Source organism: Cebus imitator, unplaced genomic scaffold (genome assembly GCF_001604975.1).
Source record: "Cebus imitator isolate Cc_AM_T3 unplaced genomic scaffold, Cebus_imitator-1.0 Scaffold51, whole genome shotgun sequence".
NCBI lineage: Eukaryota > Metazoa > Chordata > Mammalia > Primates > Cebidae > Cebus > Cebus imitator.
In genome coordinates, this window is record NW_016107366.1 from 7,856,759 (window position 1) to 7,883,606 (window position 26,848).

At 49.6% G+C, this 26,848-nt stretch overlaps 1 protein-coding gene across 2 annotated transcripts in view; it reads left to right on the top strand.

The window, feature by feature from the left end:
• CORO2A (coronin 2A) overlaps positions 1 to 26,848 on the top strand; it is a 66,739-nt gene that overhangs the window by 5,128 nt on the left and 34,763 nt on the right. The window contains exon 1 of one of the 2 annotated variants that reach the window (XM_017527834.2): positions 16,331 to 16,484. The exons of the other annotated variant lie outside the window; for it this stretch is intronic. The gene's annotated coding sequence lies outside the window, so the exon portion shown is untranslated. Of the gene's footprint in view, positions 1 to 16,330; positions 16,485 to 26,848 lie in introns of those variants that run through there. 2 annotated transcript variants of the gene reach the window in all.

Genomic DNA, 26,848 nt, shown 5'->3' on the forward strand with positions numbered 1-26,848 from the left:
AAACATTAGCTGGGCATGGTGGCGCGTGCCTGTAATCCCAACTACTCAGGAGGCTGAGGCAGGAGAATTGCCTGAACCCAGGAGGCGGAGGTTGCGGTGAGCCGAGATCGCGCCATTGCAGTCCAGCCTGGGTAACATGAGTGAAACTCCGTCTCAAAAAAAAACAAAAAAAAAGAAAAAGAAAAGAAAGATACAGAAAAGTTACGTGGCTTGTTGAAACTGTCTCACGGAGAATCTAGGACTTTCAGCCAGAGTCAGTGGGGAGCCATGGAAGGCTTTGAACAGGGTAGGAGCATGGCCAGATTTGAATATTAGTATGATTCCTGCGAGATTGCTATGGTCTGAATGTGTATGTTCCTCCAAAGCTCATATGTTGAAATCGTACCCCACAAGGTGATGGTATTAAGAGATTGGGCTTTTGGGAGGGAATTATGTCATGAAGGCAGAGCCCTCATAATGGGATTAGTGCTCTTATAAAAGAGGCCCCAGAGAGACCCTCACCCCCTCCACCACCTGAGGACACAGTAAGAAGGCGCTGTTCCATGACCCAGGAAGTGGGCCCTCACCAGACTCCAAATCTGTTGTCTTAGTCTTGGACTTCCATCCTCCAGAGCTGTGAGAAATACATTTCTGTTGTTAACACAGCACCCAATTTTTTTTTTTAGATGGAGTCTTGCTCACCTGCTCAGGCTGGAGTGCAGTGGTGCGATCTCTGCTCACTGCAACCACCGTCTCCTGGGTTCAAGCGATTCTCCTGTCTCAGCCTCCCCAGTAGCTGGGATTACAGGCACCTGTTATAATGTCCAGCTAATTTTTGTATTTTAGTAGAGACAGGGTTTCACCATGTTGGCCAGGCTGGTCTTGAACTACTGACCTCAGATTATCTGCTCTCCTCAGGCTCCCAAAGTGCTAGGATTACAGGCGTGAGTCACTGCACCCAGCCCAAGCACCTAATTTATGGTATTTTTTTGTAGCAGCAGCAGTGGACTAAGCCCGGTGCAGAGAGAAAGCTGTAGAAATAGTCCGGGTCTGGAGTGTCGCGGTGGGACCTGGGCAGTGAACTTGGTGCTGGGGAGAGGTTGGGGTCCAGGCCAGGTGAGCAGGAGGAGGCGGAAGCCAGGCTGGCCCTACGCTTATTTATTTAACAAACAGTCATTAGCACTTCTTGCCACCATCTAATATTTTATAGACGTTAACCCAATCCCCATAACAACCTATAGGGTAGATACTGCTACTTATTATTTCTCCCATTTTAAAATGGGTATATTATATGTAAATGATATCTCATAAAGTTAATTTACAAAGAAAATACATTTTTTAAAATTGTAAATACTTCATCATGGAGAATTTTAGAAAAAGGCAGGAAAACAGGCAAAATAAATTACCCATATCTTCTCCTCTTCTCATCCAAGATAATCAGTATCAATATTTACTTTCAGCCTTTTTTCTACTATCATTTCCATTTGATAGATGAGAACACTGAGGCCCAGGGAAGTTGAGTTGGGTAGCTAGCCCAGGATCATACATTCAACCTATGTCATTTGCCGCCAGTGACCAGGGTCTTAGTCACCATCCCCTGCCGCCTATAATCAGTCCCTGGAATGTCAGAGTTGATGCGTTCAATGAAGATACCATCCCCCAAACCTAGTCCCCCTCACCTCCCAGCCACCCCACTCCTGGCATCATTTCACAGATACGTAAAGCGAGGCCCAACGAGAGACGGGGACTTGCTCAGCATCTGTCAGCCAGTCAGGAGCAGATATGTGAAGTCTCATTCAAACAAGAAATTGGGAGCTGAGCATTTGTGCAGGGTTGATATGACAGCTGCTTCCAGCCTGGCCTTGAGCCTGGAGTTTGCAGGAGCCTGGCAAATGGCATGACCCTGCCCACAGGCAGTGCAGGGGACTACCGGGCAGGCATGTGTTCCCTGGGCCCAAGAGTCTTGTCCCTCCAGCCAGCCCTGGGTGGGAGGTGAGTTTGGGTCTTTGCCCACACTGCAGGCCCCCTAAGAGTTGTCTCCTGTACTCTGACTGTGCATTTATTCTGGCTCTGGTGCCAGCAAACTCCTGGGGCTGTCTGCTGCCAGGGATGCAGCCCTGGCTTCTAGCCCCATCTCAGACACTGGCCTTGGGCAGGGTCTTTCCTCCCCTACCTGCAAAATGGCATCATAATGGCCCCAGCCACAGGAAGAAGTAAGAAGTGCGAGGGAAGTTCTTGCACAGGGTGTGGTCCAGGGCATGCTCAATAACTGGGCAAGTCCTTTGCCTGTTCCTAAGGCTGCACCAGGGTGTGGGCACAGGCTGGGGAATTGAGTCCCCTGCAGACAGAGCTCCCTCCTGACAACCTCTCTTGCACACCTGGCTGGACCAGGTAGATCTGCCTGGGAAGACAGAAATGAGCCTCCAGCAATGGTTTGAAGTCTAAGATTGCAGAGAACAAGGGATGCAGTGGAGCGAAAGAACCCAGGCCTCTAAGGAAGGAGACCTGGCCCTGCTGCTCACATGCTCCTTAGGCAAGTCTTGACCCTTCTTTATGACTCAGTGTCTTCATCTGTAAAAGGGGGAGAATATTTCCTGCCTTAATAATTGTAATGACCTTCACCCTGGCAACCATCTGTTGAGGTTTTTCTAAGGCTTGGGAAGCCTTGATGTAGACAAGCTAGACCCATCACAGCCGTGAGGGCCCACCGTTAAATCACAGGGAAGCCCCGGAGCTGTGGGCCCTCCAGAAGGGGCACCTAACCCTGCCTGGGGTGGAAGTGGGGGCTTGGGGAAGGCTCCCTAGAGGAACTGATGCCTGAGCTGGGTTGCTAGTGGGATTTGGAGACAGCCAGACTATGAAGGGTAGAAAAATAAGGGAAGATATTGGATCAGTCACTCCACTTCTTCAAGCCCCGGTTTCTTCATTTATAAAATGGGGATAATAAATGCCTGTTCTGCATCATTTATAGGCTTGTTGTAGAGCTCTAAATCAAATAAAAGTAAGGAGGCACTTAATGAACTCCAGAATGCCAGGCACCTACCTGTTCATTGCTTATTGTGATTTCTGGAACCCCTAGAGGTTAGGGAAATACTAGGCCAGGATCTGGGGCTGGGAGAACTTCCAGTTGGTTTTGAAAGGGCTGCAGTCAAATCAAACAGAGACAGACAACTGCTATTAACCTCACACCCCTCAATTCAAGAGCTCTGGAGTATTTCTGTGCCTGGGTGCGGCTTTGGTTGGTGGGGTCCCTGAAGGTAGCCAGGACCCCATCACAGATCACTGCCCCACTGTGAGTATGAGGAGGAACTGCCTCAGACCCAAAGCACTACATCTCTGTAGAGGCCTGGGACCTGCCAGGGGTAGGGATAGAGGACGGGGACACTGTGGAGGCACCGTGAAGAAACCAGTCTGTAGAGAGAGGGCCACCATGTCACCGTAAGTGAGAGAGTAGTATGTGTGGAATGAACCTGTTTGGGTTTGAATATGAAAAAAGAATCTTTTCCCCTCAACATGTAGACATAGCAAAATATTCAGACAGACATCAAGCTAATTATCACTAGGTGGGAGAATTTTGTTTTCTTTGGTCTTTTCTACATTTAAAATGTTTTGGCTGTGTGTGGAGGCTCCTGCCTGCAACCCAGCACTTTGGGAAACCAGGGGTTTGAGAACAGCCTGGGCAGCATAGTAAGACCCTGCTTTATTGAAAATAATAATGATAACAAATAGTTTTATACACAATAGCTAATTCATTCCTGTAAAGATTTTGGTGATGTGTGTACAGTCATTCCTAAATACTCAGCCTCCAGGACACCCAAGGATATCAAAATCTGCTGGTATTCAAATCCCTAATATAAGATGGTGTAGTGTTTGCATGTAACCTGCACACACCCTCCTGTATACTTTTATCTATAGATTATTTGCAATGCCTAACACAATGTAAATGCTGTGTAACTAGTCGTTATCCTCTATTTTTGTTTTAAGACAGTCTCGCTCTGTCACCCAGGCTGAAGTGTAGTGGTACAATCTCGGCTTACTGCAAACTCTGCCTACAGGTTCAAGTGATTCTTGTGCCTCAACTTCCCGAGTAGCTGGGATAACAGGCATGCACCATCACGCCTGGCTAATTTTTTGCATTTTTAGTAGAGATGGAGTTTCACTATGTTGGCCAGGCTGGTCTCAAACTCCTGGCCTCAAGTGATCTGCCCGCCTCAGCCTCCCAAAGTGCTGGGATTACAGCCATTGTGTCTGGCCAGTTATACTATATTTTTTATTTGTAGTTTTTAATTGTTGTATTGTTATTTTTCTTTATTTTTTCAAATATTTTCCGTCTGAGTTTGGTTGAATCTACAGATGCAGGACCCACAGATATGGAGGGCCAATTATGTATGCAATATAAGTTATGGTGATACTTAGATAATAATAAAATAAGCAGGCCAGTCTGCCATCACCAGGCTGCAGGAACGAAGGCAGCACTCACAGCGTAAGGACTTTGGTGAAGCCAAAAGTGATGATGACACTTTTATCATTAATGATGACATCCGCAGTGCTGGCCTTCCGAAACAGTTGGGAGCAGGGTCCAGGGATGGCTTGATGGAGTCACACTGGAGGAGACATATTTGGGAGTTTCTGAAGGTGGGAACTAGGACTCTTTTCTTGATAAAAACTGGGGGATTTAGGTGGCTGCAAGCTCAGTTGCATTGGGACCAAACTGCCCAACTGAGGAACCTGCTGCATCAAAAGCAACGGAGGGTCAGACGCAGACATGAGGGTCCTGCTGAAGTTTGGGCCACCTTCTGAGCAAGACTAGGACAGCTGAGACAGATCCAGAGGGGTGCCAGGCCAGGGAAGGGCTGCGCCTTCAGATTCCATGAAGCTTTGGAGATCAGGGTGAATGCTAGGCCTCAGGAGACCCTTGTTCCTTCACGAGCTGTGTTCTTGGTCTCCGATCCCATCTCACGGGCGTTCCAGCCTCTTTGCAAGGGAAGTAAAAAATCTAAGCGACTGCATTATTTCATTCAAGGCAGGGCTTCGTCTGTGAGAATGTATTCTTATTTTATAATCCATTAAGAAAGAAAAAGCAGCAGAAACTATGGTTATAAGTTGCATCCCAGTTTCAGAGATGTTAAAATGTAAAAAACTGTCTTGGAATCATGTGACATGTGGCGGGCCCCCAATTAGACTCTTAGTGTGCATTCACTCCTTAAGTCTTCACCATCACATTGAAGCTAGATATTCTTGTCCACTTTTTTTTTTTTTTTTTTTTTAAAGACGAGGTTTCACCATGTTGGTCAGGCTGGTCTTGAACTCCCGACCTCAGGTGATCCGCCCGCCTTGGCCTCCAAAGTGCTTGGATTACAGGTGGGAGCCACCACACCCAGCCTCTTGTCCACTTTTTATAGAGAAGGAGACAGGAACCCAGAGAGGTTGAGTAAATTTGCAAGGTCACACAGCCAGCAAGAGGCAAAGCTGGGCTTTGAACCTGGTCTAATTAGATTTCGCTTCTTTTTCCTCATCCAACCCCACAAAGAAAAGTCTCCTGGGTCCTCGCCCTTGGGAAGAACAGAATGTCCACTCTGCAGAGTGAAGGTATGCCAGCTCAGAAATGCTCCAGTGGCCTGGTCATTAAAAGCCTGGTGCTCCGAGTAATGGGGGTTGGGGAGTGTGGAGGAGGGCTGGGGAGATAATGATCAGGAAGGAGCTTGGAGAGCTTGCTGGCTGGGTCACTAGCCTCATACTCATTAAAACCATTCCAGGAGTGGCTCAGCCTGTGTGGCCTGCCCTGGAGAAAAGCTGTAGCGATATCTGCCCCACACACATGATCCTGGAGCCTCGCCCAGGCTGACCCATTCATTCATTCCCTAAAAAGTTATCTTTCAATGTAATTTTTTGACTAGGACCTTCGTTCATGATTGAATACTTTCCGTATGTAAAGCACAAGCCTCAGCATTAGAGACATTGAGCAAACAGACACAGGCCCGTCTTTGAGGGCTCACAGATCAAATGAGAGATGGACAGTAATCATAGAGTCCCACAGAACCTGGAGGCAGAGAGAAGAGTGAAGCGCGCACAGAGTGGAGAATGTGCTGAGCCCGGGGTCACTGCAGAGGGCTCTTCTAAGGAAAGGATGTTGAGCTGAGATCTGAAAGATGAGTAGGGGGTGACCAGGTGAGGGTGGGGAGTGGGGCACGCTTCACAGGAGATACGGCCTTGCAAAGGCCCTGAGGCTGGAGGAAACAGGCCTTTGAGGAATTGAAAGCACTGTGATGCGTGCAGCTCATCACGGCAAGCTGAGGCTGGAGAAATAGAACGATGGCTGGCGAGTAGTCTGCTCAGATTTACTTATTTCAAAAAGATCGAGGGCAAGACGGCTGTTGGCTGAGACTAAATGACCAAGTTTAACAGATGTTTGGAGCCAGATACAGTGGCTCATGCCTATAATCCTAGCACTTTGGGAGACCGAGGCCTGAAGATTTCTTGAAGCTGGGAGTTCCAGACCAGCCTGGGCAACATAGTGAGACCTGATCTCTAAAAAAAAAAAAAAAAAAAAGAGAGATAATTTGAAGGTGGGATAGGAGGCTGGGATTAGTGATGGATTGGCATTGGGTATAAGAAGAAGGAGGCCACGTGGGTGCCCATGGGTTCTGGCTTTTCTGGCAGTGCCCCTCTCAAGGCTTGACTTGCAGAGGGAGTCGTGCTGGGGGACACAAGCAATATGGGAGCAGCCTTCACCCGACTGGGGCCCCCTGCCCTGGGCTGGTTATTGTCCACCGTTTTCCTCCCAGCTGAGCTTAGATATCCTGGTTCACCCAGTACTGGGGTTTGCCAGATGATGTGAAAAAAGTCAGTGGGATGAAGGATTTTAGGGTGTTGATAGGAATGAGCTGATGTCCCAGGTTACTAGGGACAAGAAATGGGCTTCCATAGCATGCCCATGGAAATCACACGGCCCCCACCCCATCCCCGGAGCTGGCCTTTCAGCAAAGCTATTGCTGACCATGGTGGTGTTTGATGAGTTGTGTCATCCTGGAGAGGGGTCTCTGGTTGTAGCTTCCAGGGCCCCCTCCTTGGGCCGGACCCTGGTTTTACTGATCCATCAGCGGGGATGCCTGCAAAGGGCTGGTCACATCTGGCAGGTGACAGGAGGCTGGAGGTGGGAGGGTACGGTCAGGAGGGGTGCTTGAATTAGTGACTTTGGAAGCAGGTGGAGCATTTTCTCCTAATGACAGGGTTCAGTGTGTGGTCAAAAGAAGGGATGGTGCAGGTCAAGGAAAGGAGGGTATTTGGAGATGAGATGCTTCTTTTAAGGAGGTGAAACGGAGGCTCAGAGGGGCCATGGGACTTGTCTGAGGTCACACAGCTCAGAAGTGACTCTCCTTCTATGGTTTTCTGTGTTGTGGGTTCCTTTCTTGAGTTTTCCTTTGGAGATGAAACCATGATGTGAGGGGAGCCATGGCGCGCAGTGGGAGGGATGGGAATGCTTACAGGAAGACTTCCTGGAAGAGAGAGCATTTCTCTAAGCTGAGCCTCGTAGCAGCTGGTCATACAGAATTGTGAAGAGGGCTTTACTGGCAAAGGAAATGATGTAAGCCAAGGACTGGAGAGGGGAGACCTTACTAGGCCTACGTGGGATGCGATGAACATGGGGTCGGGTTTGGCTCAGTATGAGGAAGAGTGTATTTGGTAGATGCCAAGGGCAGGGAGATAGGTGCAGCCTGCCCTGTCAGGGAAGAGTGTTTTATCACTGATGTTGTTTAGAATTGCAGGCACATTATGATAATAAAATGTCAGCCTTTGGGAAAGTTTTGTTTTTAAGCTCTGTTGAAAATGTACCCCCGAGTGTCTGCGCCCTGCGGACTGGTCACCTCCCTCCTGCCCTAGTCCCTGCCACGCCCCACTCCTCACTTGCCTCACATCCCTTCTTGATATACTCCTGGGCCATACCTTAGCTTTGAATCCCCAGCTGAGAAGCTATTGAAGGTTTTGCATAGAGGATGCTGACATCTACCAGTAGCCCAAATGGGGGCTCAGCTTTAGAGAGGTGGGATCCAGATAAGGACAGCCTGGAGGAGGCAGGAAGGACCTGGAAGATGGGAGGGTGAGAGACAGGAGCAGGACTGCAAGTCATGGCTTCATGAGACCCAGGACCCCTGTCCACAACTGTCCACCACCACGCCAGGCCCAGGCCAGCACAGAGATGGACTGCAGGGGCTCTGCATCCCGCAGGGTCCACTGCTGTGGCTGGTAGGTGGAGGCAGAATCCTCACGCTCTCGTGGTCTCAGATCTCAGCCACTCAAGTAGGACCTTCCAGAGTGTAAAGAAGGGTTTCTTTGCAGCCCACAGATGTCAGCGAGACCTTATTGGCACTCAAACAGCAGCCCGAGAGCTGGTTTGATTCGTTCCATTGTACAGATGAGGAAACTGAGGCTTCAGAGGGAAGCTGACTGAAAGGCACAGTAAAGTATAAGGACCAGTAAAGAGCTAGACTGTGGCCCCTTTTAGCAGCCATCAAGACCTAGAGATTTGCATTCTCTCCAGGATCTGCCACTGACCAGCCACGTGACCTTGGACAAGTCACATCCCTTCTCAGGTTCTGTTTCATCGCCTGCAAAGTGAAGAGTATACTAGATCATTTCTGCCATCCTTTGAGCTTAAAAATTATCTCTGACTCTCTTCATCTTCTATCCCAATTGCCTCCAAAGTGATCTATGCAAGATATACATTGGGGTGCAGGAAAAAAATATCTAAACAAACTTAGAAAAAAAGAGTTCAGCTTTACCTACATTTGCCAGCTGGGGTGTCAGGCACCTCATGTCTCATGTGGTCCAGGAGTCTCCAGAGAGAAGAGGGAACACTCTGAGAAAGGGTGATGAGGACTCCCTCATTCTTTGGTCTGTTTTTGACAGGTTATCCCAATTAATTAACCTGGTTAATTAATCCAGGTTAATCCAGATTGGATTTCAGATTATATGCACCACTTTAAACTAAACTAATGCTTACAAAATGGACACGTGGTTTTAAAAGATTCCTACTGAAAACTTGTGACTTATTAGTAGTGCTTACTTATTATGCTGATAATGCTACGTGTAGACAGGTAAGCAGAAGAGGTTGGTGTCAGCCTGTAATCCCATCACTTTGGGAGGCCAAGGCGAGAGGACTGCTTAAGGCTAGGAGTTGGATACAAGCCTGGGCAACATAGCAAAACCCTGTCTCAAGAAAAAGTTTAGAAATTAGCCAGGCATGGTGGCACATGCCTGTGGTCCCAGCTACTCAGGAGGCTGAGGCAGGAGGAGTGCTACAGTGAGCTATGGTTGGAGGCTGCTGTGAGCTATGATGGCACCACTGCACTCCAGCCTAGGCAACAGAGGGAGACTCTGTCTCTAAAAAAAATTTTTTTTTTTTTTTTGAGACGGAGTTTCGCTCTTGTTACCCAGGCTGGAGTGCAATGGCGCGATCTCGGCTCACCGCAGCCTCCGCCTCCTGGGTTCAGGCAATTCTCCTGCCTCAGCCTCCTGAGTAGCTGGGACTACAGGCACGTGCCACCATGCCCAGCTAATTTTTTGTAGTTTTAGTAGAGATGGGGTTTCACCATGTTGACCAGGATGGTCTCGATCTCTTGACCTCGTGATCCACCCGCCTCGGCCTTCCAAAGTGCTGGGATTACAGGCTTGAGCCACCGCGCCCGGCTAAAAAATTTTTTAAATGAAAATAAATTTAAAACAGAAAAAAAGATAATGAACACTGGGGTTTCCGGTACAGTCACTTCATCGGCCACAAGACCCAGGACAAAAACAGTGACAAGCTAATAAGTCTGACAAGAAGTCAGCTCAAGTTTGTTTGTTTTTACATTGGGGAACACTATTTTAAATGTATTTACAGTCACTCTGGTTAGTGATGAATCTCACTCTGTGTATATGTTTTGTCTTCGGGGTTTGATGATGATTACTTGTATATAAGATAATGGGATGTGAGCTCAGTTTTTTTTTTTTTCTTGTGGAAAGACTGAATGATCAAAAAAGTTTGGAGATCACCTAAGGTCAGGAGTTTGAGTCCAGCCTGGCCAACATGATGAAACCCTGTCTCTACTAAAAATGCAAAAAAATTAGCCGGGTGTGGCAGCACACGCCTGTAATCCCAGTTACTCGGGAGGCTTAAGCAGGAGAATTACTTGAACCTTGGGGGGCAGAGGTTGCAGTGAGCCGAGAGGGTGCCACTGCACTTAAAAACAAAAACAAAAAGCTTTGGAGCCCATTGCTCTAACCTCCTGGTCTTTTCCCTGCTGCTGCCACCTCTCACAGGCCACCACGTTTGTGATCAAACGTTGTTCCAGTAGAGTAGGATTTCTCCATTTTTCCACCCATTCCCAGGGGGAAGACACCATGGAAATATGTCTGTCCACAGAGCCCAGCACAGGGGCTGCCTCTGGCTGGGGACTTGGAAAATGTGGGTGGAATGAGCGTGCTCCAGTTTTCCCCTGGCATCTTGGGGGCGGCTGGTGCACTGCCGGCCTTTCTAACAGAAAAGACCTCAGGTCTGCGATCATTCCCAGTCTAAAGTGCTCTCTGGAGGAACAGTTCCCATTTCAAAGGTCTGAGTCCAAGAAAACCTAGATAAGGCAAATGACCCCCGAGCTCACAATTATAACCTTTCCTTCCTAACCATCTTTGGAATTTGTCCCTTCACCAACAAGTTTCAACTATTACTTAGAGCGACACAGATAAGGAAGAAAAATGTTTGGTACTGTCTCCAGGTGCAGGAGGACAGGGCTGTGTTGCATGTGTTAGCGCACCCTTTGGGATGGATATTGGTCCTGGTTCTGCCCTGGTGTGGGTGGTCTTTGGAGTGCTGACTCCATTTCCTCTTTCTGTACCCCATGATCTCTTGGGGTCAGGCCAGGGTTGTTGTTCTGAGGTATAACGTCTGGGATCCTACTGGGGACCTGCTTTACTGAGGGGTTCTCAGCCCCCATCTGCAGGGTTTGAGTATAATCTGGAAGACAGGGACAGCTTGGAGCATATGGGCGACCAAAATGGGGAGGACGTGGGAAACCGAGTCACACCAGAAACTCCCCAACCCCGAGTGGAGCCATCCCAGGGACTGAGTGAAGAGGCCGTGGATCTGTGGAAGGCTGTCATGGGGTAGAGGCAATGGATGTCGCTGGCAGGGCTCCAGGAGCAGAGAGAGCAGTGGAAGTGAGGAAGTCCACCAGTTGAGCACATCTTCCCCCAGCAGGGGTGAGCTCCCCATCACCAGACTGGTACAAGCCAAAACCCTCAGACTCGTCACATGGGATGCTGGGGAAAGAAAGGCAGAATTCTGGGATATTATATTTGTTGCTTGCCCCTAGATGTAATAAGATCATTTGAGAGAGAGTTAGTGGGTCTGGCTAAAAATGGAAGAATTAGAGCTTTAGATTCTAAATCAGCACTCATGGGTTGATAAGGGGCCCAAGGCTCTCTCTGCTTTCTTTGGTTCTGAGGCTTCTGGTGCCTCCCAGCACAGGTGACAGCCTTCACCCCTCCCCTGAAAGTTTAGATCTTTAGATGTTGCTGCTTTGAGGAAAAAGAAAGGACCATGAACACTTTGTGCTTCTAGTTTAATCTGTAAGCCCTGTTTGAAGCCCATATTTATTTTTATTAAATGTTCATTTCAATCCATGAATACAGATAAATAGCTTAGGACAGTGCCTGGCTCACAGTGAGTACTCAGTAAGAGTTATTACCATTATTTATTATTTTGAGTTTAGTTATTTAATAGATACTTACTTTGAGTTTGTCGTGTGCCGGGCTGGGTTCTAAGTGCTTGACAGATATTAACCCATTTATTATTATCATCCCCATTTTACATATGAGGAAACCTAGGGCCAAGAGAGGTAGATAACTGGCCCAGTGTCTCCCAGCTGGTGTGTGGTAGGGTTGATGTCTGAGCCTGGCAGGTGGGTTGCCCCCATGTGAGTAGCCATTGTGCCGCTGCCTCTCGATGCAATTGCACTGTGTAGTAAGTAAACCAGGCCTGTGCATCCATTCTCCCTCAGAGTACCCCTACAGCCTCTGGAGGGTGACAGGCAGGGATGCTCATGCCCATTTAATGGGTTGAGACACTGGACCCCAGAGAGGGGCTTTTACAGCATCACACAGCAAAAGGGGGCAGAGCCTACTGGAGCCGGGTCACTGGCCTTGGACTATCTATGTGCCCTCCCTGCACAGAGCAGGGCTCCCCACTGAAGCCCAGTGAGAGTTGGTGCTGACTGAGGGATCCTGGTCCTTCAAGGGGACCTTCCTTCATCAGGAGGAGGGAGGTTGGTGGGAAGAGCCACCACTCTGCCAGGGGCCTGGGGAAATGTCATCCAGGCATGTCCTGAGGCAGGAATGCTCCCGGTGTCTGGGGAAATGGCAAGGCCTCCTCATCCCACCGAGCCCCTCTGCTGGGGCCCTGGCAGAGATGGCCCTGAATAGCCAGGAGTGAAAGGGGAAGCAGACAAGGAGGGCCAACCCACACCCCGCACCCTGATTTGAAGTCACACCAGGGACCAACTCAGGTTGGAAAGGGCTAAAAGAAGTAGGAGCTCTGAGGAAACCAACTTGGAAGCAGAGATGTAGCTGCCAGCGAGCACAGGAAAGCTGTGTGCTTATGCCTAGGTGCTGTTATTTCTGTTTTCTTTATTTTTTTTATGATGGTGATATATACATAGCAAAGTTTACCATTTTAACCAATTTTAAATATGCAATTCTGTGGCGTGAAGTACATTCCCATTGTGCAGCCATCTGTATTAATCCACTCTCACACTGCTATAAAGACATACCTGAGACTGGGTCATTTATAAAGGAAAGAGGTTTAATTGACTCAAGTTCCTCATGGCTGGGGGGTCTCAGGAAACTTACAATCATGGCGGAAGGTGAAGGGGAAGCAGGTACCTTTTTCACAGGGCCGCAGGAGAGAGAGAACGCGCATGGTAAACTGCCACTTTTAAACCATCAGATCTCACAAGAATTCCCTTAGTGACATGAGAACAGCCTGGGGGAAACCACCCCATGATCAAATCACCTCTCACCAGGTCCCTCCCTCCACACGTGGGGATGACAATTCAAGATGAGATTTGGGTGGGGGCACGGAGACAAACCATATCACCATCGCTGCCAAGATTTTTACATTTCGACTTCACAGTAGCCTACTCTATTTGTTAATGTTTTTGTTTACATGTGTCAATGAAGAGTGTATGTTCAGACTGAAATATATTTGACAAAACAGGAACATACATGTAGGAGACTAACACCTGGCTGGGTTCCTGCCGAGCACTGCTCTGAGGCATTTTAGATGAGTGAACAACTCCCTTATAAGGTAGGTGCCATCATGGACCCCAGTTTACAACTTAGGAAACGGAGGCACAGAGAGATTTAGAAAAGCTACTCAAATGCTTCCCTGGTCCAAGCCTGGGCCCCCTGGTTGCTGCCATTTATTGAGAACTTTACCATGTGCTACACGCTCTTAAGTTCCTTGCCCATCTCATAGCAACCTGGCAGTGTGGTACCAAGACTTACAGAAGAGGAGGGAGTCTGGATTTGGACCCAGGTTTCTCTGACTTTGAAGCCCATATCTTAAGCACCTGTACTGGGCTGTGAAGCTGTGATGGGACAGCAGACACAACTGGTGGATTTTGTTTTGGCTGTGGAGCACCATGAGAAGAAGAATGGAGTGCTGGACTCAGAGCATGCAATTTATATATTGAGAAGACCTAAGAAAGCAAGCCAAAGGTGCCGGGGGGTGGCTTGTGCCTATAATCCCAGCACTTTGGGAGGCTGAGGTGGGCAGATCATGACGTCAGGAGTTCAAGACCAGCCTGACCAACATGGTGAAATCCCATCTCTACTAAAAATACAAAAATTAAGCCGGGCATTGTGGTGAGCATCTGTAATCCCAGCTACTTGGGAGGCTGAGGCAGGAGAATTGCTTGAACCCAAGACGCAGAGGTTAAAGTGAGCCAAGATCACGCCATTGGACTCCAGCCTAGGCAACAGAGCGAGACTCCGTCTCAAAAAAAAAAAAAAAAAGGAAGCCAAGGAGCAGAGCTGCAAGTGGCCACCAAGTTGGGGGGTGGTTGAGTGCTCATGGAACCCTTGAAGTTTAGACAGGGGTTCCTGCTGCTTAGTAATCGCGTAACCTCAAAAAAATGACATGGCTGCTCTGCAGAGTGCCCCAGCCACACTCATGAAGAGGAGATAATCCTCCCCACCCCCAGGTGGTTGTGAGGGGTAAACTGAGCCACAGTTGTGAATCATTTGCTGGGCTGCAGAGTAGTGGTTCTCAAAGAGTGGCCCCCGTGCCAGCAGCTTCCTAGTCACCCGGGAACTTGGTGGAAGTGCAGACTCGCAGCTCCCACCCGCTCTGCCGAATCAGAAACTCTAGGTGGGCCCAACAATGGCAGTTTGTTAGTTTGATTTTGTAGAGACAGAATCGCTATGTTGCCCAGGATAGTCTGGAACTCCTGGCCCTAAGCGATCCTCCCTCCTAGGCCTCCTAAAGTGCTGAGTTTGAAGAGTGAGCCACCACCTGGGATTGTTGTTTTCCAGCCCTCCAGGTGACTCTGAGCATGCTCAGACGATCTGCAGTGACAGCAGGCAAACACATGTAAATGTGATGCTGTCACCCTTCCTCACAGCCAGGCTTGTGGGCGGAAGTTCTTTTCCCACAGCGGCACCGACATCTTTCCTGCCCTCTTTTCATCCTCAAAAGCCCTGGCTGCTGGCACTTGAAATTTGAGAAGGGCAATCTGGCCTCCTAACTTCCCTGGCCTGCAGGCCCAGCCTGAACAAACAATTTAGGTGGAGCTCCTGGGGGTGGGAGGCAGGGAGGAGATGCCTGGCCATCCTGTCCTGCCAGCTGTTGGAGACCCTGCTGGGGAACTGATGGAGGGCGAGCAGAGGCATTTCTCTTCCTGTTAACAAGCAGCTGAGAGAGTGGTGGAAAAGAACTTCCCATCCCCTTCCCCCTGTGGGGCCAAGCTTGGAAGTGGGGTGCAGGGCTGAGCTTGGAAGTGGGGTGTGGGGCTGAGTTCACAAGTGGGGTGTGGGGTCAAGCTCATAAGTGGGGTGTGAGGCCGAGTTCACAGTGGGGTGCAGGGCCGAGCTCGGAAATGGGGTGCGGGGCCGAGTTCACAAGTGGGGTGCGGGGCTGCCAGCATCTGCAGGAGCAGGCGGGCCCTCAGTGCTATCTGGGGACTCTTGCCCCAGGGCAGTCACACCCTTTTCCTCCTGAGTCCAACAGGGAAGGCCTCAGAGCTCTCCCTCTCCTCATGGCATTCTGCAACCCCTCCAGCCCACTGGAGCTGGACTTGAAATGAAACCCACTTATGTCTTCCTTAGATACCAGCCAAAGTTGAGGAAAGAAAATCGTTTCCCAGGCTCAATGTCCTAACTTCCTGATTGCAGGGGCTAAGTCTACTTTGGCTCTGACCATGTCACACCCCCGGTTACAAACTTTGATGCCTCCCCACTGTCTCAGGTGCCATCTCGTCAGCATCCCCCTGCCCCCACAGCCCCTCTCCCAGCCGCAGCCCCATTACTGGCCTGCATTTGCCGAGACCCAGCCTCCCACCCACGACCGAAAGCTCCTAGCTCCATCTCCGCACACCACACATGGCCAGGCGTGGCCTAGCACAGCACCTTCTACCCAGGTGCCTCCCCTTCCCTCCTCTGCTGGGCTTGCTCTACTTGGCCTTGAAGGCTCAGCTCAACCGTGTCGTCCCGGAGGCCCACCCTGAGTCCCCTAATTTCCATCTCCCTGCTGCAACTTGCAGTGCTGGCCTTAGCCCTGGTGACCCTGAATTGAGCTTGCCGGTTACATGGGGGCCTCCCCCATCCTCTGAGCTCCCCCATAACTGACCCTGTCTGGGTCCATCATGTGTCTCCCTTACAGTGCCCAGCATGGCATCAGACTCAGAGTAGGCACTGATGATGTCAGCTGAACTGACTCTGGGCCCCCGGTCCCTGAGGCAGGCAGAGTGAGGGCTGATTTGTGGGTCCATACTGAGAACAGAATGCAGGGCCCCTGGTTGGATGCCCTTCCCAGGACCAGAGTTGCAGAGCTTCAGCCCTGCCTCGGGCTGACTGTGGGACCCTAAGCAAGGCATTCTCCCTCTCTGGGCCTCAGTGTCCTTCTCTGTCCAAAGACAGGCCCGAAAGCTCTGTGCCAGAAAGTGGACAGTGAGCAGGAAGTGGAGCCCAGATTTTCAGCCTCTGGAGGCATCTTGGAAAATCCCCAGTGACCCTTGTCACTCAAAACTCCCAGATAAGGAGATTGTGGGGCAATAAACCTGTGTGGAGTTTTGTCAGATCCTGATTTGGGGGGTTAAACAGAAGGAAGCTCTGCTGTGTCTTCAGAAGGCCTAGGCAGGAAGGGGACCAGCCTTCTGAGGACGGCTGACAGGTGGACAAGCTCTGCCGCCCTCGAGGTCCTGCGTGTGTCTGGCGTGTGCAGGCTGCAGCGCCCTCACAGATCATCCTAACAGGTGGGCAGGGCAGGGCTGTTACTATCATGTGGATAGAAACACAGAAAGTGGGAGAGGGGATGAGATTTGCCCAGGATTACCTGTAATCTCAGCACTTTGAGAGGCCAAGGCAGGTGGATCACCTGAGGTCAGGAGTTCAAGATCAGCCTGGGCAACATGGTGAAACCCTGTCTCTACTAAAAATACAAAAATTAGCTGGGTGTGGTGGTGGGCACTGTAATCCCAGCTACTCGGGAGGCTGAGTAGGAGAATCACTTGAACCCCGGAGGCAGAGGTTGCGGTGAGCCAAGGTCGCGCCATCACATTCCAGCCTGGGCAACAGAGCAGGACTTTGTCTCAAAAAAAAAGAAAAACCAAGGAAAAAAAAAAAAAAGAATTAAGATTCTCCAGCCTGAGCAGCATACCGCTATGACAGTGATGGGCCCAGCCCGTTGGCTCCTAGCACCCCAAGGTGGGATTCGGAAGAAGCTTCTGGTGTGAGTGAAAGCTCGAGCTGGGAGTCAGGTGCGCCTCCCCCTAGGTCCCCACAGGGCTGTAGGTGGGCGCAGCAGAAGGGGAGAACCATCTGGGGTTGACAGTCCTCGGGTTGTGTCAGTGGGGGAGGAAGGAAGAGAAGGGAAAAACACAGTGGGCAGGAAAGGAGGAAGGGAGGGGCGCTTCCATGAGCCGAGCTCCTACGTTGTGCCAGACACATGCCAAGTCCTTATGTACATGATCTCATTTAATCTGCTAGATTCTATGAGAAAAATATTAGGATACTCTAATGTTATGGTACAGAGACAAACAGGGGTCCAGGGCTTGAAGCTGGTGCCTTCTTTTTCCCTGCCCTTGGCTACCTCCCCAAGTGTCAGGATGGGACCGCAGGGGATGGAGAGGCTGCTCAGTCTGGGAGGTGGGAGGCTCCCTGGAGGTGATTCTGTTGGAGCTGGGCCAGGAAGGTGGGGTGAGAGGAAGGGGCATCCTAAGAGCCCCGCTAAGCGCCACCCAGTGACTTACCTGGGCTGGCTTAGTTCTAGGTAGAGGGAAGGGGTGTGAGCAAAGATGGATTATCTAGGAAAACATGATGCTTCTTTATTTTCTTTTTGCTTCTCCCCTTCTCTTTTGAAAAACGTGATGCTTTGAGGGGAAAGAGAACAGGTCCGTGGAGATGAGAAGGAGATCAGGGACTCAGGGGGAATGTAGAGACCTCAAAACCCAAGTCCAGCAGTGGACTTCATCCTGAGGACAGAGGAGGCCCGGGGTGGGTTTCAAGGGAAAGGGCAGGGCCAGAGTTGGGGTTGGAATACTCCAGGCCTGAATCCCCAAGAGAGAAGGCTGCTGAGGCCTTGGCATGGCCTGGGAGAGGAGTAGAGAGCAAGTAGGGGCTGTGGGGGGCAGGGCTGGCTGGGGAGGAGGCAGGGCAGCAGAAGGAGGCCAGTCCAGGGACAGTGGCTCTGGGCAGTGTCAGATGTAGGGAGGAGGCACTCCCGCAGGCCTAATCTCATCAGGAAGAAAGAGGCCTTGTCTTGGCTCACTCTCTGACTCAATCTGTACTTCCTGTGGGCCTGCAGGGAGGCATCTGTGCTGGACCAGAATGATGGGCAGCGCAGGGGCGGGGAAGGCGGAGACCTGAGGACAGGGCTGTTTGTGTTTGCCGGCTGCAGACCGCTTCTGCCTCCCTTGTTGATGATCAACAACCCTCACTCGTGAGGGTTCCTGGATGGTTGCGCTCCTGCTTCCCTGCCTGGGCTGTGCTGATGGAAAAGAAGCAAAGGGTTTCTTCCCCTGCTCCTCCACCCCATCCCAGGCCCCTCAGCACCAGGGTAGGGCGGGGCCTTCTGGCCTCCACGTGGCAGAGCCCAGCCCGGAGAAGCACAAATGCACTCTCTTGGATTCTTCTCATCCAGCAGGGATTGTCAGCGAGCCTTCTGCATGTGTGTGTCTGTTCCTCATCATCATGGTGAGCACCAGGGGTTGGAACTCTCACGAGCTACTCAGGCCCTGGCAGGCTGCTTTATGCTTTCTGGTTTGGGATTTTTATTTAGATCCCCAAAATGTTGGGCCCCCAGCATATACCTGGTTGTGTGTGTTAAATCACATCTCAGTGTCCTGTATACATTAGGACCACAACAATCTTACTAGCCAACGTCTGTTGAACACTAAGTATGCACCAAGTGTGACTTCACATGCTGTGTGTATCACCTCCTGTAAGTGTCCAGGCACCCCTGCTAGAGAGTGTGGACCTGCGACTGAACAGCCTGGCCTGGATTCCAGCCCAGCCACTAACTAGCTGTGTGATCTTAGGCAAGTTACATAACTTCTCTGTACTCTGTTTCCTCATCTTAAAAATGGGGTGATGATAGTATTTGCATGAGGTTTGAGTTCGTATGTAGAATATACTAAACACCTAATCAGCAATATAGATGTGACCTATTATTGGTACTTGTAGCACCTGATTCTCCTGGTGAGGAAATAGACACATTAACTTGCCCAGGGTGGCAGATAGGAAATGTTAGAGCGGCGCTGTCCAGCAGAACTTTGTTCAGTGATGGGTGTGCTCTATAATTACGCTGTTGCTTATATGGCTTCATCTGTGAATATTAAGCACATGTGGCTTTTGAGCTCTTGAAATGTTGCTAGTGTGACTAAGGAGCTGGATTTTACACTTTATTTGATTTTAGCTTTAATTTAGAAGTCTTGTGGGACTAGAGGTTCTGCATTGCACAGGGCTGTTTAGGGCCAAGATTCGAACCCTGACAGTCAAGCTCCAGAGCCTGGGCCACCTCTGTGCTCTCCTGCTTCTTTCTTGAGTAAATCTTGTACAAAGGAAATTTAAAGACACATACAAAATTAAAGAGAAGATTCCAGTGAATCCTCATGTACCCTGAGCCACCTTCAGTAGCCATCAGCAGCCTGTTTCATCTCTACCCCCTCATTTTCTCCTCCTCTGTTCAATAACGCCAAGGTATTTTAAAATAAATCCTGGATGTTATATCATTTCATCTGTGGATATTAGGCATATGTCTCTAAAAGATAAAGACTCTCTAATATAAGCACAATATTATTATCACACTGATGACAACAATTCTTTAATATTGTCAGGTACCCAGACTGGAGTGCGGTGGCGTAATTATAGCTTACTGCAGCCTCTAACTCCTGAGCTCCAGTGATCCTCCCACCTCAACCTCTTGAGCAGCTGGGACTGCAGGTGTGTGCCACCATGCCCAGCAAATTTTTTTTTTTTAATTTCTACTACACATGAGATCTTGCTCTGTCACCCAGGCTGGTCTTGAACTCCTGAACCCAAGCAATCTACCTCATCCTCCCAAAGTAGAATTTTCTTCCTTTTGAAGGTTGAATAATATTCCATGGTATGAATATACCACATTGCACTGATCTGTTCATCTGTGGATGGACACTTGTGGTGATTCCACATTTAAACTATTGTGAATAATGCTGCTATGAACATGAGTGTGCAAATATCCCTTCCAGACCCTGCTTTCATTTCTTTAAGCCTGCATATTCCAGAAGTGGAGTTGCTGAATCATATGATCGTTCTGCTGTTAAATTTTTGATGAACTGCTGTACTATTTTTCATAGCAACTGCATCATTTTACATTCCTACCAACAGTGCACTAAATCAGATTGTTTCAAATCGAATTGTTTACTTGCTTGCTGTTGAGTTGTAGGAGTTCTTTATACATCCTCAATATTAACACCTTATCAGATAGATTTGCAAACACTTTCTCTCATTCCATATGTTGCCTTTTCACTCTGTTGCTAGTATCCTTAAATGCACACAAGTTTTTAAGTTCCATGAGTACAATTTGTGTATTTTGTTGTTGTTGCCTATTCCTGGTGTCATAACCAAGGAATCACTGCCAAGCCCAATGTTGTGAAGATTTTGCCCTTTGTTTTCTTCTGTTTTTTTTTTTTTTTTTTTTTTTTTTTTTTTTTTTTTTTTTTTTTTTTTTTTTTTTTTTTTTTTGAGATGGAGTCTCACTCTGTTTCCCAGGCTAGAGTGCAATGGCTCACTGCAACCTCTGCCTCCCAGGTTCAAGCAATTCTCCTGCATCAGCCTCCTAAGTAGCTGAGATTATAGGCACGTGCCACTATGCCCAGCTAATTTTTGTATTTCTAGTAGAGATGGGATTTCACCATGTTGGTCAGACTGGTCTTGAACTCCTGACCTCATGATCCTCCCGCCTTAGCCTCCCAAAGTGTTGGGATTACAGGCATGCGCCACCGCACCCAGCCTTCTTCTAAGGTTTTTATAGTTTTAGCTCTTAATGTTTAGGTCTTTGATGCATTTTGAGTTAATGTGAGAAACCAGATAATTTAGCATGTAGCATTTCCTGTGTTTTTTCCTGATTGCATCCAGGTAGCTGTTGAACACATTTCTCCATACCCTGTGCGCACAGTTACATCCAAAGACTCGGTCAATGTTGGGTTTCATTTCTTGTCAAGGCCACTTTATAAGTAGTGTTTCCTGTTGCTTCATATTAGCAGCACATAATGTCTGGTTATCTCTTTTAGTGATGCTGATTGGTCATTGGGTTCAGGTGTTGCCAACCCAACCAATCTATTACACCAGTGAGTCTCAAACTTGGCTATGCATCAGTCACCTGCCGGCTGGTTAAAGAAGAGTGGTGAGCCCTGCCCCCAGAACGCTTGATTCAGTAGGTCTGGGAAAAGGAGCTTGAGAATTTGTAACTCTAAAGAGTTCCCTAGTGATATGATTAATGGGGAACTACACTTTGAGAACCACTGCATCACATCCATTAGGTGTTTCTGTTATCTTTGTTCCTAACGTGCACTGGGATAGGATGGGAAGCTTAAGCTCTGCTGGCGTCTGGGTCCCCCACCCAGTAATCTGACTTAAGTGATTCTAATGTGCAAAGTTGCAAGCCACTGCCCTGCATATTAGCATTCCCTCAAGGTCACACCATCTCATCTCTTCCTGCTCTTAGCCATTTCCCTGAGAGGTGTGAACATGTGAAGAGCAGTGACTGAATTATTCATCTCTGACCCCTCTGAGCCCTGCTCCTGACTCAGCTTGGCGCAGAATAAACACCAAGCCAATATTGGTTGAAGATTGGAGATTGAATGAAATCCTCTTCACCTCTCTTTATACAGCTTCCTGGATTATTCTGCTTTGAAATTTCTATTCTCTGGTTCAGGATGTTGGGCTCTTTAAGAAAGGGATTCTAGAGCAGTGGCTCACACCTGTAATCTCAGCACTTCGAGAGGCTGAGGTGTGAGGATCGCCTGAGGCCAGGTATTCAAGACCAGCCTGGGCAACCAAACCCTGTCTTTACAAAAAACTTAGCCAAGCATGGTGGCATATGCTTGGTCTTAGCTATTCAGAATGCTGAGGTGTGAGGATCACTGGAGCCCAAGAGGTTGAGGCTGCAGTGAGCTGTGATCACTCCTCACACTCCAGCCTGAGAAGCAAAGTGAGACCCTATCTCAAAAAAAAAAAAAAAAAAAATTGTTACATATAGACCTTAGTGGTGGCAGTGGGAGAGTGACCAACTTATCCCTGTTTGCCTAACCTTCCCCCAGGTTAGCACTAAAAGTCCCGCATCCCTGGAACCCCTTCACAATCCAAGGCAAACCAGGACAGTTAGTAACCCTACTTCTGTGGACAGCAGACCCTTCTTGCTTAGAAGGAGGGAGGAAAACTTCCCCTGTGGGGTGAGACCCTTAGGTCCTAGCACCCTGGATCACTTCAGACCGTGTTGCTGGCTGATGCAAGGCAAAACTGAAGACACCTTGTGCCAAGAAGTAGTGGGTTAAACCAGAGCCAGGCCTCAGATTCACAGAGGCTGGTTGTGAATAAAACCCTTGCAGAGAAGTAGCTGAGCCTTGTGTTTTTTTCTTCCTGCCTGGTGAGAAAGGAAGGTGGTCTGGGAAATGGCTGGTTACGCAGAGGCTGAGCTTGGCAGCAGGGTGGCCTTGCCCTCCATGGGCTTTGACTTCAGAGCCAGATATCCCCCGCAATGGGTGGATCAGAGACCCCATAAGGATTCTGGATGACTTAGAAAGGAGCTTTCCCAGCAAGTTTGGGGCCAAGGCCAGGATCAAGATAAGCTGTGATGGATAAGGGTGAGTCAGGGATTGGAGTCCAGGTGAGGGACCCACCCATAGCGCAGTGTGTATTGTGTTGATTCCCAGCCTGTGTAGAGACCTTCACATACAGTGTTCTTTATCCTGGTTAACAGCGGCCACTTTTCAGCTTTTGAAACAACTGGGTAACTTGTGGTTCTAATCTCCCCTAACTGTGGCTGTGACATAAGTGTGGCGGTTCAGACCCTCTCACCAGGCACTTACCGCGGGCAGCACACCATGCCCACAAGTCAGATCTTAAGAAAGAAAAAGATAAAACTTCAAATATTGGATGTGAAACCACAAATTTACAAAGGGGCACTGGTAGCCAGCAATGCCTACCCATTCCGTTCAAAGAGCAAATCAGGTCATTTCATTCTTTCTTTAAAGCCACAAACAGTATAATTAATGAATAATCTATTATGGTGGTTTGCACCACACCCAGCTTGGGTTCAGTTTCAGCTACGCTGCAGCTAACCCTTGTCCTGCAATGAGTTTAGGGCTGGGCAAGGGAGCGCGCGCGCACACACACACACACACACACACACACACCCTACATGTATGCCAGAGAGGAACACATTGCATAGCAGGAAGAGGGGTCTCTGAACTAGACCTGGGACTACTTCCCACCTGCACTGCTCATCATAACATGATTTCAGTCTAGTCACTTCCCTTGCACCTCAGTTTTCCCATCATCAAATGGGGAAAATAATGCCTACCTACCTTGCAGGAGCGTTATGAGGCACTGTCAGGCATTAAGAAATAAACTCAAGGCTGGGAGCAATGGCTCACGCCTGTCATCTAAGCACTTTGGGAGGCCAAGGTGGGCAGATCACCTGAGGTTCAGGAATTAGAGACCAGCCTGGGCAACTTAAAACCCCGTCTCTACTAAAAATAAAAAAATTAGCTGGGCGCAGTGGCACGAACCTGTAATCCCAGCTACTTACAGGCTGAGGCAGGAGAATTGCTTGAACCCAGGAGGCGGAGGTTGCAGTGAACCGAGATATCACCACTGTACTCCAACCTGGGCAACAGAGCCAGACTCCTTCTCAAAGAAAGAAAAAAAGAAAGAAACTAGGTGCAATGCAAAGCCCAGAGATGACTAAATCCTTTTTGGGAGTGGGGAATTCCCTGGAGCCTAATCTCACGGCATCAGGCCCACCAAGTTGGCTTGGGATTGCAGCAGTAGAATGGATGCCACCTCCTGCTTTGTGCCCCAGCATGTTGTCCCAGAGTGCCACACCTGAGGTGACCTGCTGCGGCTTTGATGTGGGCCCAGCCAGCTGGAATGGGGCAGGATAGGACAAGTGGACTGGGGTAGACCTGGCTCGAATTGACTGTTCTGGCCCAGCCTATGGGCAAAGGGCCCGCTACAGTACTCACTTGTGGGCAAGTGCCTGCTTGTAGGGAAAATGAAACTCCTGTTCTCTGAAGTGCTGAGTCATGCGCTCATGCACGTGTATATACACAGCCTCAGTTTAACATCCAGATGGATGCATACCCACAAGAGGACACAGGCACTCATGAACATCCTGATGAATGCAGTTCTTGTGCACACACAGTGTACACACAAGCCAACACCTGTGCACAAGCTTTACCCATGCATATACACATACACTTCCATACCACACACAAAGGGAGAGGTAGCTGGGCCTGCTAGTGGCTGCCCCATCCCCAACATGTACAGTTTCCCTTTGTGACAGCAGGTCTGGAAGAATCTTAGCAGTACAAATAAGAGTTAGGGTGGGGAGAGGATTGGGGGGCGGACAGAAGGGCACTGATGTTCAGCTCCTTTGCTGTTGGCTGGCTTCTTCCATGGGGAAATGGGGAGACTGACCAGAGGGGTCTAGCTAGCTTCCTTGGCCTCATTTTCCTTCTTTGTAGTATGGGGGTGATCATGATCATGACAGTTCCTCTTAGGGGCGGAGCTGAGATCCAGGGCTGTGGTGCGTGTGAAAGATGTCATCATGGATGTATGTGAGAACCTGGAGCTGCAGGCTCAAAAGCTGCAGGCTTGAGCTGAGTTCAGCCCCCAGGCCTGCTGTTCACCAGCTGTGTGACCTGGTTACTGGCCTCAACACCTGCATCTGAACCGGGAGCAAGGTAGCACCCACTTGCTCTATTCCTGCTGCATGGAAAGCACTTGGAATGGCACCTGGCAGCTTGTAAGCACTCAAAAACCGTGACTTCTTACTGCCCCGGAAGTGACTGTGAGCTCCAGGGGAGAGGTTGTCCAGGCCTCTTACAGCCTCCTAACTCCTCCTGGATGGGGGGTGGCTCTCAGGAGTTAGGCCAGACCCCAGGGACCCCCTATAGGTACACAGGCAGGCTGTGTAGGGAGAGAACTTGGAAGGGCCACAGGGGGCCAGGGCTGTTGTTAATGTAAGGTCGTGTAGACTTCAGTGACCACCCCCAGCCCGCCGCGTGTGCTCGGGCACCACGTTTGGTTGATCCCACATCTCTGGTAACATCCTCTCCCCACCATCCCGCCCACTTCATTGCCCTACTTCAGCCCAGGTGGCCATTGCCTCTCACCTGCTCTAACCTGTCCTCTGTCAGTAGTCAGAGGAAAATCTGAAAACTAAATCTGGTCCTCTATCTTCTCCACTTTATTTATTATTATTTTTTTTTTTTTTTTTTTTGGACGGAGTTTCGCTCTTATTACCCAGGCTGGAGTGCAATGGCGCGATCTCGGCTCACCGCAACCTCCGCCTCCTGGGTTCAGGCAATTCTCCTGCCTCAGCCTCCTGAGTAGCTGGGATTACAGGCACGCACCACCATGCCCAGCTAATTTTTTATAGTTTTAGTAGAGACGGGGTTTCACCATGTTGACCAGGACGGTCTCGATCTCTTGACCTCGTGATCCACCCGCCTCGGCCTCCCAAAGTGCTGGGATTACAGGCTTGAGCCACCGCGCCCGGCCCACTTTATTTATTATAATAATTATTATTATTAATTATTTTTGAGACAGAGTATTACTCTATCACCCAAGCTGGAGTGCAGTGGTACAATCTCAGCTCACTGCAACCTCCGCCTCCTGGATTCAAGCGATTCTCCTGCCTCGACCTCCAGAGTTGCTGGGACTACAGGCATGTGCCAGCACCCCTGGCTAATTTTTGTATTTTTAGTAGAGACGGGGTTTCACCATGTTGGCCAGGCTGGTCTCAAACTCCTGGCCTCAAGTGATCCACCTGCCTCAGCCTCCCAAAGTGCTGGGATTGCAAGCATGAGCCACAACACCGGCCCCTCTCCTGCTTTAATTTCTCCAGTAGCTCCCCACTGCCCTCAGAGTCCAGGTTCCTGAGAAGATCTGGGTCCTGCTTCCTACTCTGTGGCCACACCAAGCATAGGCAGCCACCCACCATCTCCATGGGCTGGACTTGCATAGGCTGTATGAGTCAGGACAGGTCGCTGTGCTCCGTGACAAATAACCCCTTATCTCACGGTTCACTCGACAAGTGTATTTCTCTGTTGCACTGTATGTCAGTAGAGGAAAATGCTCTGCTCCACGTGGTTCCTGAGGGATCCACCACCTTGCAGCTGCACCATCTGAAACATGCACACTTCTCATCCCTTCAGCCAAGGACGAGAGTCCTAGAGGGTCACAGGCAGGTCTCATGTGCTTTGGCCTGGAAGTGACACACATCACTGCCTCCCACTATCCACCAGCCAGTGGGTCGTGAGAGGCAGTGATGGGTACTATGGCTGCCTGACTGCCAGGAACCTGGACATGAGGGGAGCAATGGGATGTCTGGTGAGCATCACTAGCTGCCGCAGACAGGTGCACTCCCGCCACCGCCAGCAGCTGCTCAAGGTGGGGCAGGGCTGGGGGGCCTGGAGCAGAGCTTGCTGATTTGCTCCCTACTTTCCCACCCCCAGCCCAGGCCCAAGATGGCCCCTCCACTGCCACCTAGTTGCCAATACCCTAGGGAGGTCATCTGTCCTTGTTGTTCCTTTCCAAGGGGCCCCCCAGTACCCATTTCTCTCAAAACTCACTACAGAGAAAAGAAGTGCTACTCCTTAGCAACGGGTGGCTTTTACCTTATGGACACCAAATAAATCCTTTTCTGATTCTGTTTTCCTTGTTGAACTGGTCACTAGGAAGCTCAGACCCAAACCTGGGCAACATGGCAAGACTCTGTCCTTAAGAAAAAAAATTTTTTTGGCCGGGCGCGGTGGCTCACGCCTGTAATCCCAGCACTTTGGGAGGCCGAGGCGGGTGGATCACGAGGTCAAGAGATCGAGACCATCCTGGTCAACATGGTGAAACCCCGTCT